The sequence below is a fragment of the Pleurodeles waltl genome, chromosome 7 (genome assembly GCF_031143425.1).
Source record: "Pleurodeles waltl isolate 20211129_DDA chromosome 7, aPleWal1.hap1.20221129, whole genome shotgun sequence".
NCBI classification, from domain to species: domain Eukaryota; kingdom Metazoa; phylum Chordata; class Amphibia; order Caudata; family Salamandridae; genus Pleurodeles; species Pleurodeles waltl.
Window position 1 is genome coordinate 334,658,935 of NC_090446.1, and position 19,894 is coordinate 334,678,828.

The 19,894-nt window shown below is 42.4% G+C and overlaps 1 protein-coding gene across 2 annotated transcripts in view; it reads left to right on the forward strand.

Moving 5' to 3' along the window:
* PPP1R16B (protein phosphatase 1 regulatory subunit 16B) overlaps nt 1–19,894 on the forward strand; it is a 232,557-nt gene that overhangs the window by 153,921 nt on the left and 58,742 nt on the right. The gene's annotated exons all lie outside the window — the stretch shown is intronic.

Sequence of the window (19,894 nt, forward strand, 5' to 3'; positions counted from 1 at the left end):
CACTTGTGGCGGCCACTATTCCACTATTCACTTTATTTTCCAGATCAGAGGATGCACTATGCGATCACCTTTTCTTCATGATGTTGCTCTTCTGATTTGTATATCATTGTCCCCATGAGTTATACGACATTCCAGTCTCCTGGTAGAATGAATACATGGTGTACTGCAGTGGTTGTTTTCATAACCCAGAACTAATTATCATACACTGTATTAGAGGATTATTGGATATGCCCCTTGAAGTTGCTGGAATCAGTGTAAATTAATATTAAATATTATCACAGTGAAACATTGTTGTTGGTTACATATGTGGTTCATTTACCTTAGAAACAGAAGCAGGCAATTGCAGGACAGGGGTGTTGCACTAACCTTGATGCTCTAAACCTATACCCCCAGACTGTCATCTGTTCTTTTTTGAGTTATTGGATTCAAGGATCGTGACCTGGTCTATTTCTTACTTTCTTCTGTTTATTAATTTGAACGTGTTACTGAAAGGTACATGGTCATGTCTGACCCAGACAGGCCGGGACTTCCTTCTTCCTGTCCTGCTGCCTGAAGTTTCTGTTTTGGCTCTGGTTTTGATCTTACCCATAATGGCCTGCTTTATCTGGGCTTTCTGGAAGGTTGCCTGGGCTGGTTGTTTACCAAGTTCCTTCCCGCATTATTATCCTCTGTGTTTTAAAATTACAATTTTGTCATCAACAGCTGTCACGCTCTAGTTTTCCGCATGCCTGAGTTCATCTCTTCAGGTTGCAGGTGTGATGTGTGCCAGCACAATGGCAGGCTTTGTCCCTGTTACTTACATTCTTTGTGGTGTGGGCTCTTAATCTGATGTCTCAGCACCGGTTACTCTGGGTGAAGATGAACAGCGGAGGTCAGGATGCATATGATTGGGTTTTCGACTACTTGGTCATCAGCAGCCTGCGCAGGGTCTTGCTTGTGTTCCACTGAAGCACTGGTGGTAGTGGAGCAGATAGTGGTTTGGACGAGTCTTCCCATAACAGTGTTCATCCTTTCCTGTTTGAGGCTGTATCAGCTGCTCATCACGAGACGCAGAGTCCCTTTCTATTTTGGCTGGCCCTTGAGGAGTCTGCCTTTGGCTATGGGTAAGTGGCTTTTGGTCCTGTTGCTAAGGATATGGTTTGTGAAACGTGATCAAGCTCTCCATGGAGAAGAGTTGATTGTGATGCAAAGGTCTAAGAGCAGGGGTCCATCATCCCTGTACAGCTTGTACACTGGAGTGTTTTGAAATAAGCTGACAAAGATTTTGGTACTCAGAATTGTTTCCGTCCCGTATGTCATTCTTCCATGTTTGTCCAAACTTCAAGACAGAACTTAGGGGTATATTTACAAGTGCCTAGCGCCACCATGTGCCACCGATGCATCAATTTTTTTAATATGCTAAGGCGGCGCTAAGGTGGCTTTTCCCCCACGCCATATTTACAATGTGGCGCAATGCTTGTATTGCTCCACTTTGAAAACCCCTTGCGCCACATTATGCAGGCATCAAGCGTGCATCAAGCATAATGTATGCAAGAGGGGCATTCTCATGCAGGGAGGCCCAAAAAAACAAATACAAATGGTGCAGTAAAATTTACAACATTTCACTGCGCCGTTTTTTCCATCATTTTTAATGCCAGCTCAGGGCAGGTGTTATAATGACACACCCATTTTAATCAATGGACCTCCATGTACTTTGCTGCACTAGCATCAAGATTTTTGACACTAGTGCAGCAAAGCACTACAATTGCATTATTTTAGTATAGGAAAGGCAGATAGTAGAAAGCAGTAGCTGAAGAGCCAGTGGCATGAGAGGCTCAATTGTGGGTCCAAAGGAGAGTTCTAACAAATTCATACCATCTCCCCTTTAACCTTGGGCGACAGCATAGCACTGCAGGGAATTCTAGCACGGCCTTTCAACACGTTCACAAGCCTGAGCTTTGAAAGTGGAAAACTGGATTCTAGCCAGAAATGCATACATTTCAACTTCCTGTGGCTGGACATCTTCACCAAAATCGGACATACTTCTTGCAAGTCCAAGCCAACTTTCTGGTCTTCTGTGGTTGTGGATTTTTTACAATTATAGGGCAACCAACGAATATGAAACTTGCAGTAACACTTTAAAAACATTTAGTATGGACTCAAAAAATGAGCATTTACTGTCCTGGGGGCTACAAACTCAGGACTGGATGATGGTGTCACACATGGGCAGTACGTAGGGTGCCCAGATTTTCAATATCAAAAACCAGGACAGCCACATCCATCGAAAAAGAACTTCATGTTTGCCCCAATAATTGTTGTTGAAGGACTACAGTGATTAAATTTAGGGAATATTATATATATATATATATATATATATATATATATATATATATACATATACAAAATATGAAATGTCCTCTGTTGGGTGAAAATTAAGTAATAACACACCCTCTCCCCTTTGTAATGATGAGTTCCAGGAGCAGACTGCTGGTGATCTCAGACTTGGTTGTTAGGCTCCCATGATGCTATTTCACTCATCCTATGCTGTGTGGTATGAAGGAGGCAAGGCAGCACATCAGGGAAGTCTAAGCACGTTAATTGGGGGAGGTTAAGTGCCGGTCTTATCCTGTGCACTAGATTGATACTGGAGAATCCCCTCCATCCAATCCTAGCTATTTTCTTCCTCAATTTGTCTGAAGTGCTTAAATTGTATATCTTCCACCAGGATCTTCTCTTCTTGTGTATTCTATTCTTCCAAGGTTCAAAAATGCTCTGTGGAGTTGGTGATGAGGTGCCAGTCTTATCTTGTGAGCAGGCCAGTGGTTGAAGATTTTGTCTCACCTAATTCTGACTAATTTCTTACCTTATACCCAACTCCTTTTGCATCACTTCCGCTTTGCTTTATTGTAAAAATTCCCAGAAGCACTTAATCCAAAATGGCTAACCCATTCTTCCATCAGAATGGTCTCTGGTTCTAACTCAACCACTCTTCTATTTAGATTAGGTCTCCTCTCTCTGTCAGGACCATGAACTATTTTCCTCCTGCTAGGACTGGAGACTAAGATGGACCTGGAAACGAATTGGAGCCGACTCCTCTGACTTAGGATCAGATTTATCAAGGTTTTGCGTCACCCTTGGCCATGCAAGGGAGCGCTAGAGCAACGCAAAACCTAAGTGGGATTTACCTTGCATGGCCAGGCATGACTTGATACACCTAGAGTAATGCGATGCAGTGCAAATTTCTGCCTCAGGGAGGCGTTCCACGCATCCACCCATGGATGTCAGTTTATTACCAGATTTACCATTAGTGGCTTACCTGGGAATGTGTCAAAATACTACACCTCCCCAGGTGAGGAGTAACAAGGGGAAATATCTGTATTTATCCGTATTTTTTCCTCTTTCAGCATCACACAAAGAAAGAGGGAAATGCCTCTCAGGATCGTTTTTAGGCAGTAAGATGTCCCTTCCTGCTCAAAAACAAACCTGCCTACAACGCAGGCATTCTTGCACCATTACGCAAGGGTGCGTGCATAGGTGCTTAGCAGCCACAAGTACACCAGCACTAGGAAAGGACAGGAATGTGCCCTATCATTAAATACAGCACATTTTTGCCCTTTTATGCAATGCAGCACAGCAAGGTGGCTTTCTACATGACATAATGATAGATCTGTCCCACAGTATCTACATGACAAAATAGGTAGTTGAATGGTGTCCTCTGTACTCCACCCAGATGGCTAATCTCTATCAAGTGGTCAGTTGTTGAAAAATATTGTTGGGAAAAGCCCTCTGCCTCTGTGCCACTGTACGTGAGGCGTGATATATGTAAAAATCTGCTTGTCAATAAAAATTGTACTTCTTGTTTACTTTTAGTTCTCAGATTCTTGTTTGTGACAACGATTCAGAGGTTAAAAGCATTATTTGTACATTTGATCTCTCTTTGTGGAAAATTTAGAGAACTAAAAGTGCATTTGATCTCTTGCCAGCGGCTTAATTTTTGCACCTATTGCCAGACTTTCTGGTTCTGTGTTTCACAGATAAATAACCATTACTCAAAAATAAGAATCCATAGGACATATATCATATAGCTGATGCTTTAATTATGCATTAAATTGTGAAGTTATCAATACTTTTGGATAGTTATCACACTGTGTTATTGGGAGACTGGCGAAGGCATGACACAACACATATTATGCATACAGCATAATATCAATTTTTATGCATGCCGTACATCTATCATGACCAGACGTCCTGGATTTGCCCGGACAGTACTGATTTTTAAAGGATGCCGCAAAACATTTTCTTAAAATACATTTTTAGAGAGAGTGTTGGGGTAAGCATGCACATTAATCACAAAGATGTGCAATTTCACATTTACACCAGCCTTCTCATAAAACCCTCCACCTCTACAGCATACTCCAAAGAATGGGACAAAAATATCTTGAAGAAAGAAGACTCTGTCTGACTGTTGGAAGAATGTCACGCTTCCTGGGATCCCAGTGCCGAATGTAGTGGGGGCAGAGCACAGCAGGCAAACGCTACCTCTGCCAGGCAGGAAGCTGCTTGGCGTTCTAGTGTTTTCACGCTTGCAGTTTCCTGCTGCCGGTCTCACTTACCTTTCCGCTGCTGGGTCACGCGCTGCTCTCGGCATCCTTCTTCGCTCCAGGGATTCTTGGGCTCTTGGTGAAGCCACTCCTGCTTATTTCTCGACCTCGTTCCAACATCAAAGAAAAGAACAGACATAACAAGAACCTGAAAGTATTGCGCTCTTCCAACATAGGGGTAACACGTGCTGCACTTGTTTGGTGTTTATTAATTACATATACTTCTCTGATACGGAGTCTGCCTCCTGGGACTTCTAAGGGTAGCTTTTCCTACTTGTCCTCCTGTCTTTATATCCTCAACAGAAAAGAAAAGAAACACCCAGAACTGTAAAGTATACAGTGATATTGTGCAAAGTCCGCATTTTTTTTTAATGACTGCATTTACTTACCTGCCACTGGCACGCTTTCCTGAGGCCTTTTTACTTTGCCACAAAAGAGATGATCCTGTGAAAATTAATAGTACTTATTCTGGAACTGTAAAGGAAATAGTGCAAAAAACTGTTTAAAGGACACTTATTCACTTGTTTAATTGAGCTTATTCTTTAATGCTCCAAACAGAAAGTGATAACGAAGGCATGCAGAATCCAATTGGGTAAGACGTACATACCAGCACTGACTCCGTGGGACCTGTGTTTCTTTCTCTTCCATCCCATTGTCCCCAGTTACCCAGATTAGCTTGGACCTTGATGGGCTGTCCAAGTGGTAAGGGAAGTTGGGAACTTACTACATGTACTTCTTATCACTCCTTCAAAAAAGAAATCAAGGTGATATCTGACAAAGAAGACCCAAGAAGGCATGATGTTTATTGACACCCAGGGATCAGGATGGCTGTCCATGGGCTATGTGGCTGACTTTCTGTTTACCTGCTCCAGGGACCTAAGAAGCAAAATACTCTATAGTCCAGGAAGGCCCAGCTAACCACCAAGAATTTGATCCTGCAGGAGCTCTGGCTGGAGAGAGAGAGACCTGTTTCCCAGAAATTTTCTCTGAGTACTTGAGTGCTGCAGGAGTGACCAGGAGAAACGTTGCCAGCAGTGGGAAAAAAGTAGAACTTGTTTCCACCTCCAGAGGACTGGGACAAGGTACTGTGGCCTGCCAGGGAGGCTGCCCCTTAGGGAAAACCAGGCATGTTCTGTTCAGAGCTTTTTGTCAGGGTGAAAATAGACCTCACAATAAATGTATCCAGCCTTCTGGATTCCTGTCCAGGTAAAACTTCCAGCTTTGCCCGCTGAAATATTTTGAGAACTAAAACAATGACCTAGTCTGAAGGAAAACCTTGGATCAGAGTCAGGTGGAAATTCTATCTTGGGGCACAGTTACCTAGGTGGCTAAAAAATCCAGCTTCCATCTTCGTTCCACTCTGAGTTTTTGGATCCAATACGCCTATCGTCAGTGGGAGCTTAACAATGACATACCCAATATCAAGAAGTCCTTGCCATATTCAGCCTTAGACCATTTGCTCCTGAAGATTTAGAAGTCAGAGGGTGAAAACTTTGACCAGAATGACCTGCATGGTGTATCTAACCTCCCCTTCACCGCAGTTGGCCAAAAAGTGCTTGAAGGATCCACTGTGGTCCCAGTCAACCACTAACAGACAAAGCAACAGTGCATTACTTTTTCTAGGGAGTTTTCTGATTTCAAAGCCATGCCACGCTTTGTGTCAGTGAGCTGCATTCAGGATTTCAAGGTGTGCTTGATGTTGGAGGCCCAGTTTTCTAGACCAAGGGCAATGGTCTTATGGGCTCTTATGGAAGTCATTTTTCTGATCTTAGGCTACACTTGATGACGAAGAGGGGCTGCTTCTATGCTAGTGTTTTAGAAAGAAGTAATGGAAGAAAATGATGTTAAGGAGTTGACTTGTTGGTTGGTTGCAGCAGCACCTCTGCTTGTATGTTTCCTGTGGGTAACTAGCAATTAGCCTTCCAAGAAAGGGATAACCAGGCGGCCGGAAAAGAGTGGGGCAAGGAGTGGGCTCAGTATAGAGTATTGAACATCTCAGTTGGTCCTCAACCAGTACGCAGCTTGAAGACACTTCTTCTAGAGACAGCAGGTTTTATGAAGTTCTGTACACTTGCTCAGTCTTGTTCAGGCTGAAACTCTTTCTCTTTACTTCCAGGAACCTACTTCTGTGCAACATTCAAAAAATTCTGAAATGCCCTGTGCGTGAGGTGTGTTTCATCTGTGTCTATGTGTGTCCTGTTAAAGCACGGTTTGTGATAAATGAGTTTGCTCTCCTTTCCTGGGTTTCACTGCTGCTGTATCACTTTGTGGCTTTTATATTTAGGCTTATATGTTCCCTGTTCTTATTTAGGTATATCCTACGTCTGCACAGTGCTAATGTGTGAAATTGGGGGCCTCATTTACAAGGTTTTGGTGCAGGGCAGACCCTCAAGGATTCGTGCTGCTCTGCCCGGTATCAAAAGAAAAAAGAAAAAGGCAGGAATTTGCTGTACCTATGAGATACGGCAAATTCCTGTCCTTTCCCCCTGCGCTGGCGCACCATTGGCTGCCATGCGCCAACGCAGACACCCTTGCACCATGGTGGAAGTGTGTCTACATTGTAGGAATTATTGTTTTTGTGCAGGAAGGGACACCTTCCAGCACAAACACTATCACTAGAGGCGATGTCCTCTTACTATGATTCTGTGGTTCCTGCTACTTCCTTAAAACCACTGAGGAGCTAGCTACCGGATAAAGCCAGGGGCAGAATGTTCCCCTCTCTGCCACCTCTAGCCCCAGCCGCGTTAAAATGCAGGGGGAGGGCAGGCAGCCTCTCACTGGATCTACTGTTGTGCAACTAGGTCCGCGGGCGGCTTCGCTCGGGTGATGCTCTCTTCTCTGGACCATGGTATAAAGACCTCCATTCACGGCTGCGATGATGACAAAGGTTCTGTTGCCAGCAGCTTCCTCTGCAGTTGCGAGTCCCTTGTTTTTAGATGCAGAAAAAACTCCCAGAGCAAGCAGCTCTGGTGCGTTCTTTGTCTGCCTGGATACAGAGATGAAAAAATACCTCAATGGATAATTATCAGTTGGTTTCTTTTTGCTTGCAGTTTTCTTTCCTTTCATTCACTTCACTGCCGAGCGAACTAATGATGGTGCAGAAAAGACAAGATTTGATTACGAAATGTTTTGGGAGCTAGAAGAGGTCGCGAGGAGACATAAAAGCCAAACTTATTTCCAGCCAGCTGTGTTACGTTTAATATTAGGTTATGTTGTTCTACGTTGTTTTATGACATTTGGTATTTATGTTAAGTTCATGTTATGTTTTATGTTATATGCAGGGCCAATGGAATTATGCGGCAGAGGAAAAATATGTGGCAAGAAAATGCAAATTATGCAGGGTAATGCTGCACATTCTGAGGCAGTATTCCTTCATTTTTCTAATGTTTACACTTATTAAAACGGTATGAGAAAAGGTATTTTCACCTGATTAACACCAGTTTAATATCTAATACAGCAATCACCAACTGAAAAGGTCATCAGCCTCTGTGCGACAGAAGGCCCGCCAATGCGTGGCAACGTGGTATCATTTTTAGTAACGTTTGATCAGTTTGAGGTAGACAATTTTTTTGTTTGTGAAAATGTTCATATTATGCGGAAGATGATGGGTTATGTGACAAGTGTTGGGGACTCCATAATTATGGGGAAAATACCGCATCCGCAGAATCGCATAATTCCTGTGGCCCCCCTATATGTCATGTCATGTAATGTTATGCTAATTGGGTCCTCATAGAGTGCAGTTTTCAGTGAAGAAAACTGTATCCACTGAACCTGCAAGACTTGAAGATTGAGTTACAAAAGTAGAGGTAAAATGTCCATATTTTTCTGAAATAAAGGCAGGACTTGGTGCTTCAGAAGGACGTCTTCCTGAGGTACCACAGTGAGAGTCAGCCCTGTAGCTCATTTCTGATCGTAGGGACCCAATGCATAATCCTCTCTGCATTCAGAAGGTTACTCTCGGGCTGTAGGTACTTGTGGAGTTAAGTCAATTAGAGTCTACATTATTTGCTCCTAAATGGCCTGATGTACTACAAACAGAGCACTGAACTACATTTTTGGAGGTTGGGGATCATTCAATTGTAGAAGTGGCATTGGAGGCTGAGTAGCAGAGAAGCATGTGGCGCTATATATGGTCAGAATGTGCTTAAACCCACAGGAGCCTTGCCAATTTAGTAGACAAAGGAGGATATTGTTGTATTGTCCAACATGGACATCACTGAGATGGGGCCGTTGCAGATACAGCGCAAGGTCAAAGCCTTCCACCAGCGTTTAAAGGTGTTTTGGCAAGGCAGCCTTAATATCCCAGCACTAAAGGAACAACATAGGTGTACTTGCATGTAGGTTGAAGGCAGACCACTCTTTATATTAACAGGATGGTGGTTCCTGTCGATGTAGGGAAAGTATGGCGGACAGTACCATCAGCCATACAAGTTTAATGTTTTTCAAAAACAAACTAGCAAAGCAGGAGGTTGTTTTTGAAAAACAAAAAAACTAATGTTCTCTACACCTTCTGCGCTTTCTCGAGGCTGTTGGGGTCATGATTGTTTTTTTCTTGTTCCTTACCACCAGATTTTTCCTGCGGTTTCAAACGGTGAAAAAGAGTTTACACTGTCCACCCTAAATAGGGAGGAGAATGTAAAGCCCTTCTTCAGTGATGCCTACTCCTTCAGAATGTCAAAGGAGGTATTCTTTCGACTGAGCCAGCAGGTGGTCCTCGCCACCGGAACACTAATGTTCGCCCAACTCTAAATAAGGTGGGTGGACCGAGGGTTTGTCAGACAGGGTACTCTGTTCCATTTGTGATAGGGTACTCTGTCCACCACACTCTAATTCAGGCCCTTTGTTTTTATTGGAGAATAGCAGGGTCGTGGGTGAAAACTGAGGTGCTCAGGGATACCCGATTGAGGTGTCATTATTGGCAAAACGTAGAGGGGTTACGGTATGTTAAAATAGAGTTAATATGGAGTTGTTATTGCACTACTCCGAAGAGCCAGGATACCACAATAGAATGGGTGCTTGTGGATCTGATCTGTGGTCCGCATGTACAGGTGGTCGTGGCCCTAATATTAGAACACCATGGGGGAGCTGTAGCTCTCTGATGATTTGCATTGGATACGCTGTATAGTATCCTATTAGTATAACAGCATGCATGAGCGGTGGACTAAACCTGAAGATCTGGGTCTTTCACATCAGTAGTGTTTTCACACCATGCTGGAGGTTAGGGTGTTCATTGATAGAGTTGGTTCCTTTCAAGCCAAAGCTGAGTGACACCGTCCAGGCTAGTGGGGGAAACACATATCTGCAATTGGTTGTGGTCTGGCAGCAATGGACAGTGCAGGATATCATGCCTTGTAACGGTGGAGAAGAAGTGTTTTAAGCAGGGGTGTTACACACATCTACAAAACTCATATGAAAAGGGACCACCACCAAAGGAGTCAGCTCATCCTGCAGACCTGCAACGGTGCCACACACCAACAGCAGGTGACACCCAGCTGTCATTACAGCAGAGGGCCAGACACTGTGTGTAGAATAAAACAACTACAATATCATTAAAAATGTTGAGCGGTTTTGTATTTTGTGGCAGGAGCCTCAGGGGCCCCTCACCATATTTGTGGAGGTTTCCATTTTTAGGTTTCGCTTGCACAGTGCTTGCGTTGTGCTTGCAAAATCAATTGTAAGGAAAAATCTTGAAAGGGGATTAGAGCCCGCCCATTACTTACCTTCACTTACCATTGGTGGGGTTCCACATCACTGTCTATTCTAGTTATCCAATTGGTCAGTGGGGCTTCCTGGGATCCTGCTTCCTTCTGAGCTTCAAGTCAATTGTTGGTTTGTGGAGCTTGGACCAAGTATTCTTTCCAGTGGCCCCTGTCCTTCCACTGGCTACAGGCTCCAGGCTACTGCAGATACCCTCTTTTACTTACTTTACAGCGCAACACCCCCTTCTCTTTAAACATTTTTTCTTGCTGGCTTATAATTTAATTTTCAACGCTCCCCCTACCCCCTTCTCTTTAACATACTCAACTTTTCGGGGTGATTCCCCCCCTTCACTTTAACCTTTTTTTTCATCCAGGCTTATATTTTACTTTTTGCTCCTCCCCCTCTCCCTTCTCTTTACCTCACTCATTTTTTTTGCAGGGTTATATGACCAAACTCACCTCAAAGGTGATGGAGACGCATTATGTGATCACCAGTTACATTACGCAAGGTTATATTCACTAGTTTGTTTTGTTAGGCACGGGGAGATGAAGTGATTTGCCTATAATCACAGGATGTTGAGCCGATGCCGAGACCCGAACCTGGTTCATAGTCAGCAACTCTACCCGTTACGCTACGTCCTCTCCCTAGAGGAGAGAGTTGCTTTACATTGTGGCATGCACCCCTACCTCTTTTTACAGATTTATATTTTACTTTTATTCCTGCTCGTTTTTTGTATGAGCAGCGCCATATTTTCAGAAGACATAATTAATAATCTTGAGGTATTGGGTGCTCGGTGTGCATGAGTGTACAGTTGAGGTGGATGCGCTCCCTTACCTGTGCTTTAAATGCAGCAGCCACTTCAGCAGCGAACATGCAATTAATGTTTTACATGCAAGTTTTGAGGACTAATAACAATTCTGCATTAGTGGAATTCATAGCTGGACAGATGGGAGCAGGGACACTTTGCTCTTGCGGAATTGTCATTAACGGGAGGACACAGCTCGCCCATCCTTTGTGACCAAGCCATTGATCAGCGGAGCACTGAGGGGTGCTCTTAAGGCGTCAGTCTCTGGATGGAGCAGGAGCACTCTCTCGAACCTGACCACCACAGCAGCAGCAAAGCATGGGGTCTGCAGACATGAACCAAATCTACGGTCTCGGTGAGGACAACCTGGAAGTGTTCACAACCGTGATGTCACCAAAGAGTGCGTGAACTTCAGACCTGGGAGGGAAAATGGCTGTTTTTGCTGGGGAAAACATATGTGCTGATCCGTGTGCAATGGGATACCGCTGGTGTGTTGTGCAGTCTGCGGGAAGTGACCTGCTGCATTTCAGTCCATAGCATGCAAGCACTGCACTTAGTTGTTCTTGTACTTAAGTTCATTAACACTGGGGTGGTTCAGCTCGTAGGTGTCACTGTTACCAAACTTATGGTACTTGAATTACCCTCTGCAGAAGAATGTAAGGGAGAATATGCCTTACCAGGATTAGACCCCCATGACCACCAGATGCCACCTTTTGTAGACAAAAATTGAACGACTCACCGAGCCATCCTCTAGAGCATAATTTTTGTTAATTCACCCATTCTTTCACTCGATAACGGTGCTTTAAACCAAAAGCAAACTGTGCCATTTGGCCTATGTAACAGACTGTTTCGAATGACTGTCATTTGTTTGTACCTATGTACGTTTCAGGGATCTTATAACTCTCTTGTTAATGGGGGCATGTTGGCACGAGAAATGTGCATATACAAATGAATTAATAACGTCTTTTGTTAACTTAAAAATACATGACATGATATAATTGTGGCCCTTCTGCCTTGTGTGCACTTTCACAAGTGACGTGGGATTGTTTTGTATTCTATTGCCAATGCAACGAACATAAAGTGACTTTTGTCAGAGCCTTCCCAATATCCATTCTTAGAGGCTCAGTGTACTGGGACTGACAGACAGCTCCTCCAAGAACAATGATTGGCAAAGCCAATAGGTTTCGCCTATGCAAAATCTATTAGCCTTGTCAATATTTTTTTTACATGTTGCACAGCAGTTGAACTGTGCAACATTACTTAAGGTAAAAAAAAGCGCTGTAATGCGACCAGCACTAACCGCATCATAGGACTTTTTTTTAACTTTAAGCCATATGCACAGAAAGTCAACTGCTGTGCAACATGTAAAAAAATGACAAAGCCGATAGATTTTGCATATGCAAAACCTATTGGGTTGCCAATGCTTGGTTTTTTTCATAATACAGCTGGAAGGAAGCCAGATCCACATATATAATAGCCAACAATTCAGGAAGGAGGGTTGAGACGGCATATGGGGTGAACTTCAAAAATTAAATGCCCCTTTGGCTTACTATGAGCTAAGATGCCCACCTTGTTCTTATAAAATCAGTGAACCACTAAAGTACTGCAGAAATCACAAGTCGATATAACTTTCGAGTGACTTATTACCAGGCATTGAGAGGAACGGCTGAGCTATTTTCACACCCACGAGCCACAAGACCTTGGCTGCAAGAACAACAAAAAACAAGTTAATAATACAACTGGATAGAAACTAACAGATCTCAAAATGGAGGGTGTCTCTTAGACACTCAGTTCCTGTCTGACAGTGAAGTGGTCGAAGTAAGTGGCTCAACCTGGCCTTGTGGGGCCCCCACACGTAGAGTTCCCCGTTGTCCCACCCGCCTCGTGATTCTACACCCCGGCAGCGTGGGTGTCGCATTGTCCCTTGCAGTTACATCTCCCTTTGTTGTGAAGCACAGTTTTGTGTTTCTCCTTCAGGACAGCCTTGACACACGTACTTTGTTTACTGTTTCAGATCTTTAAAAAACATGTTCCAAGGCAACGAGTAACATATTTCAAATACGCCAGTTTTGTTAGGCCTTCCGTCCCTTGTTTACCAGCAAAGCTCAGGCATTAGCTACACCTACGATGCTAGCTAAAACATTCGGTTGAATCTCTTTTTCAAATTCTTGTGTATATATTTGGATTTATGCACCGATAACCTAACAAGAGACTATCAGAGCAATGTACATACATAAGTAAATTTGTGAGGAAATAAGAACAGGGTCTCTAAACAGTGTCGGACTGTGACAGAAAATCGGCCTAGGCACCAAAAGAAAAGTGATCCCCAATAGTAAATTAGAAAGCTGAAAAAGAGGCCCATGATTGCAAATAGGGGCAGTTTTTAGCCTGTAAAGGCAAGCTGTATAAGTGTTTGGCAAGGTAGACTGCATGGATTAGAGCTTGCTACAGACAATGTTTGGTTTGATATCAGGGAAATCAATATTGAAAATCGGCCCAGCAAATCATAACAAGCATTTACAATGCAACGGGTCTCGCGTTTGCTCATGTTAGAGCTGATCTGCCTTTTCTCTATCTGGGTCAAAATCTGATGATGAAAAATATATCACCGGTTCTAACGGGTGAGAGTGCCACCTGCAATTGCTTCCAAACATTAGGCCTTGACATTATTAGTGGGGCTAGAAAACAATATTAGATCACGCTTATCAGGGGGTTTTACGAATTTGAATTACCCAAATAAATTACATACATTCAACATTACTAGTTCGGGTGGAAGGAGGAGTGAGAAAAATGTTCGCGGAGAACACAATTAATTATTATGTACCAAAGCCTGGATTCAAACGCAACTCCTCAGGTTCCAAACTAGTAAATTAACCACTAGACCACATCCTACCCTAATTGTCCTTCACTCTTTATTCATACCAACAAATGGCTTCTGAAAGCAGGCATCTGAAATAATCTTTGCCATTCCTCTCTAGACTGCTCAAAAAATCTAGAGAAGATTGAGGGAGAGGTTCAATAGATGTGGGAGATGGCAAAAATTGTCGACCCAATGAATACTAAAATCCTGCATGCCCAGGTTTCAAGGATATGCGATCGAGAAATGTGTACAAACTATCAATTTCACATTAGATTATTTGCAAACTTGTTGGTAGGACTGAACTAGTTTTAACTCTTCAGGAGGTCAGAGATAAGGAGAAAGGAGAGGAGGACAAAGGGCAATTTGCAAAGGGAAGAATTGGAAATGGAAGATGCATTTATTTTAAGGTGTTGGGAATTGCTACATTAAGTTTAACAAACTACCTAGGGTTATATTTTTGCTATGTAGTTGGTGGGCAGTGACCTCGATATAGATTTCTCTAGGTTTCATGCACTGGTGGACAATGTCATTTCATGTTCATTTCACTGATCACTGAAGAGTATATGATGGTCATTTTAGGTGATAGCCATGAGTGATTTGTGCTCTGACCTGGTCAAAGTACACAAGAAAGACAGTGGCAACATATATCACTGCTTAAAACTAATCAGGCATTGACTCAGAGGATAAGACAAAGACCAGGCCTAGTAAGTAAGTATAGAATACCGGATAAAGTGGTTAGACAAGTGTCTGGACCAAAATCAAATCATAGTTTTAGTGAAATAGATGCCGGCTCTCTGATGTTTTTTTTTGCATAATCTCCGGTAGGTAAGTAGGTAAGCCCTTATATTGGAAGGGTAGTCTTCCTGTATAACTCCTATGCTAGGCAGCCTACACTCATCTAGGCACCATGGTACTTGAATGTACAAGGCAGGCTGGTTAGAGTGCAGGGGCAGCCGCAGGTCAGTCTTCGTAGATATGGCTCTGTGCTGTGTCTTCCACGTTACACAAACCAGTGCAGCAAATATGCTTGATGCGTTGCATTGTGTGAAAATTAAGTAAATCTAGGCCTGAGTTGTAATCAACGCCTTGGGCCCCGTTACTGGTTTCTCAGTAGTGCCCGATTTGGGATTATACTACATGCAATAATACCGCACATTTGGGATTGTCCATTGATACATAGCGTCAAAGAAAAACTCGCAGCGTGTGCCTTGGGGAGAGTGGCTGGAATGTGGAAAAAACCCACAGAAACTGGTCAGCAATATTTATTCCCGCAGTAATTCTCCATTCCATAGTGTGACAATATGGCACTCCCACACCCTGCGGTATGTCTAACTCTGGGTGCGGCATTACCTGGTAGGTTTTCCTGAAGAACCCATACTGTGTGTCCTACAAAACATTTTCAATTCATAGAAAATGCTGTAGTTCACTAAATAGAACAGTAACGAAATATGTAATAACACTGAGAGTATCAAACGTTACGAGTTTAATTCATTATGTTATGTAGTCCCAAACGTTTACTTTTTAAATGGTCAGCTATGTAAAAAACTTGGAAATAAAGAAACAAAGAACAAGGGGCTAGCCAATGAACAATACTTGGCGGAAGCATTTAAGAGTAATATATTGGGGGAGTGGGGAGAGCCAACAAATTGGAGCTGTTCCACAGCTGAATCAAGGGTCTGCCTTGGCTCTAAGAGCCCTTGCATGAGCCGAGACATGGACATGTTTGTCATGTAAATCATGCAAAAAACATCATAATTTCATCAAAGTTTTAAAAAAAAGTGCATTTCTTTAAAATGCGACAGCCTTGACATTAATAAGTTACATTACAGGTCCAATGAGGTGTAATGAAGAAAGAGTGGGAGTGGTGAAACAAAATATTTCCCTAAGGTCACCAAGTTTGGTGAAAGAGGAAAAATGGGATTCAGCCCAGTTTTTCTGGTTTCACTTTGTAAAGCCACTAACTTGCTATCTATTTGTCCCTCCTTTTTGGCACAAATGTTAATGCTAAGTTTTAAACTTTGTGCACGAGGGTAGAGAAAAGGCGGCAGTCAGAATCCAAATGAATGCTTGGCTTGTTTTGGGCTCGAGGTTCCAAGAGGACCTCGAGCAGTGCCAGAGACAGGCATCTATCAAGCTTATGTGAGAGAAAGTGTATGTGTGTATGTGTAAGCATGTGTGTGAGTCAAAGTAAAGGACACAGGGTGTTTGATGTCATTTCCGCTGCTCCTGGCATTTTTGTGAATTGACGCTCATGATATCTACAGTCCTCGATGTTCTCCTGCATCATTTACAGGTTGGGGAATGTGTTTTTAGAGTGGTTCTGCCACCAGAAAAACACTTGCAGAAGATCTAATGCTGGTGGGAATAGAATCAGAGAAGCAACCCTATTTAGGTTATGCCCAGGACCACCACCATGATGGTACTGAACAGGAGAAGTTTAGAAATGTCCTAGTGCACTAGGAGAAACCCATTAGTGCATAAGGCATGTTAGTTATTTTTTTTCCAGAGATAAAGATACTCTCCTTTGGGGATCTGCCATCAAAAACGAAATAAGTGACAGCAGGTCCACCATTTGGTCCGCACACCAGCTGCTAAGCAGCCTGTCTGCCAATTGCTAAATTAGAACTTAAAATTCATAAAGGATCTAGGTTGAAATAGTAACAGGTGTAATGGTAGCACACATTCAGGACTTTAAGAAATCTGAGATGCAGTTCCTAGTAAATTTATGGAAAACAATTTGGGTCTATCAAGGCTTTGTATTGTCTTAATGTTGTGCCTGCCTAAGTATCTTTTGTGCTTTCAGTATTACTTCATCGTGAGCCTTTTACAAGGTTGCCTTTTTGCTTTATCTTCTTTTTTAAGTTCATGGGTGGATTGTAGTAGTTATCCCTGGTTTCTGAGATGTCGATCATGGATGGTGATTTGGAGATGGTATTCCATGGAAAAGGCTTATTTTGTCCATCCATGTTTCACTGTTGAAACTCTAGTAGACTTGTTCTTGAGTGCTCATAGACGAGAAACTGCCATTACAAGTCTTTTCCCCACAGAATGCCTTTACCACAAATCCATTACAATGCAATGCCTTTACCATGCAATGCTTAACCATGCATACCTCTACCACACATATGCCTTTACCACGCATGCCTTTACCATGCAATGTTTAACCATGCATACCTCTACCACACATATGCCTTTACCACGCATGCCTTTACCATGCAATGCTTAACCATGCATACCTCTACCACACATATGCCTTTACCACGCATGCCTTTACCATGCAAGGTATGTATATTTAAGGTAACTGTGTGTGTATGTGTACATAAACATATATGGCCATGAGTGGTAAAGGCATCTGTGTGGTATAGGTTTCGTAGGTTTCGTGGTAAAGGCGTGCGTTGTATAGTCATACAATTCAATCAGATTGTTCTGTCACAGTTTCCTCTCACTCATGATTCTGTTCTTACCCTCCATGCACCAGCACATGAAACTAAGCAAAGTCCATAATGGTTATCTCCTGGCAGAACGGTTCTGGTTCTTTCCGTACTTACTGTGCCCAGGGATGTAACAATGCCTTACAATCCTGTTCTTATGCATTTTATTTCTTGAAACATTCTGGAAAAAATGTAAATAAGAAAACGAAAGCAGTTCTGGAAAAACAGTTTCTACGAACAAGTTCATTTGATTTTTTCCAAATGAATAGTATGCCCAGGATGCAGATACTGTCCCGGTGAATAGCCCTGTTTGCTAAAGAGAATCTCTGCAGTCTTTTCTTCGCATGTCACATAGTCCCTCTCTTTCCCTATCATGGAGGAAGCTCTCCCTACTTACCTTCCTCCTTACTGCCTACTATCTCTGACTTGTTTTTTTGTGGGGTAAACCTTTCACATTCCCTCCTTCTTTTTCTCTCATCCCGTCTTAAAGTCCATTTCATCAGCCCAGCCAGTTCCTCCCCTGTTCTCCCTCAACTGTGTTTTTTAGATTGAGCATTGCAGCGGGCAAGCTCTGCTTTTCCGACGTGTTGGTATGTATCTGGGCTTTCAACCGTGCCCACTGCACGCCCATCAATATCACTCGTTCATGGGCTTGACTTAAAAAAATTATTTATTTTCAATGGTAAATGCTTTACGTTTGTCCCTCCTGTTACATGGCTAATTGCACTTTTGCCGTTATGTTTGACTGCGAGCGAACTTCTTTTTGATATTGTGTCCCTTCACACTGATGCTCATGGTGGCCATCGGCTCACTTATGTGAAACTGTATTACTTTCATTTTTTAACTAGTTGTTTACTGATTATGTCTTTGGTGTGTGTTGTACCTATTTCTCTTTTATGCCCTTTCTTCCTCTAACAACAGCCTAGGTTTTAAGCTGCATTCTGAGCAGCTCATGTTTTATTTTTTCAACTATGGGGGTACTAAGGTACTGCTTAGAAACGTGCACAAACCAGAATCCTCCCCAGCTATCAGGAGCAAAGGGGCTGAGCTGGCCCCTCGTTTCAATTGCTTTTAGAAACACCTCCAAAGGGGAAAAGAACTTTAACAAGAAAAATCCCCATCTGTCCTTCCAGTGAAGTTTCTGCTGCTTGCCAGCAGCCCGTTAATATCGCCTTTCATGTGAGCTTGTTAGACTAGTTGCTAGTTCTGATCTGCCTAGTTCATGTTCCTCACAGCAGGCACATTAACCTTCTGCACTACATTATAATTAGTCCAAGCTTCCACTAGAGACAAGTAAGTTCTCTCTCCAGAAATAACATTAATCACCAGAGTTATTTTAACATTTGAAGATGTAATGCAGTCTGTGATCTGCCTACAACACATTCTTTGCAGCAGCCACATTAGCCCTCTGCACTGCCTTATAATAATTCCTAGCATCATCTCTTGCTTACAGCGCTGCATTTAGTAGGACCAAAAGAGACACTTGGGAAAGTCATAACAAGACCAAAATGAAAGCGCAATATAAAAAATTGAAAATTTGCAATTACACATTATCCTGCTTTATTATTCATTACTCATAAAAGTATATGCAGCAGTTATTAGCGTGCGATGTAAAGTGACAGCTGAACCTAGAAAAACATACTTTTCATGTGTGCTAATATGGAAATTGTTGGTCTTGTAAGCTAAAAATATAAAGCTTAAAGCTTATGGCTTCGCTATTAAGCAAAAAAGGAATCAGCCTTCAGTGCAGAGTAACAGCTGGATCTAAAGAAGGCACAATTATTATGTTTGCAGTGCTTAATTTGAGCCGGGGTGTTCCGATGCAGGGCACAAACAATTTTTGTTAAAGGGCCATCAGTTATTTTTCTGCTTCACTGATTTACTGGGGGCAAAATAAAGAATAATTTATTATAAATGCAAACTCTAACATGTGAAAATGTCCTTCCCTCCAAACTATGAGCTGGAAGTTTAAACAGGAAGATGTTATCATGCTGTAGAAAACATTTCGAACACAAGGACATGAATCACTCTTTACTCATAAGCATTGTAAAATACAGCAAATTAACGTCAAAAAGACTGCTATTGAGATGAAAGTTTAATTTTAACGTGAAAAACAAAAACACAGAGCAGAAACATTAGCATGTGTTCGTGAAAGGGCAGCATCACCCATATGAAAGAGCGTAAATGACTGGTTGGCTTGATCTGTAGACATAAGCAATGTATAAAATTTTGTGTAGAGAATCACACTTAAACAGTGTAAATTGCAGCCAAACACCATATGGGACACACCAGTAAAACAACACGTAAAGACAAATATTAAAAGACACAATTGTATTAATATGTAGGCATTAGCTTTTAATTTTTTTTTTATTTTCCATGTGACCATTGTGTTCTGTGGTTCGACTAGATTTTTTCGGTGGCAATCGTGTATTGTGTAAGCGTATATTTGTCTTCAGTAAACACGTTAGCGTACTTCAATTAAGCTTTTCCCAATTAAACGCTGCTAAATAGCAAGTGA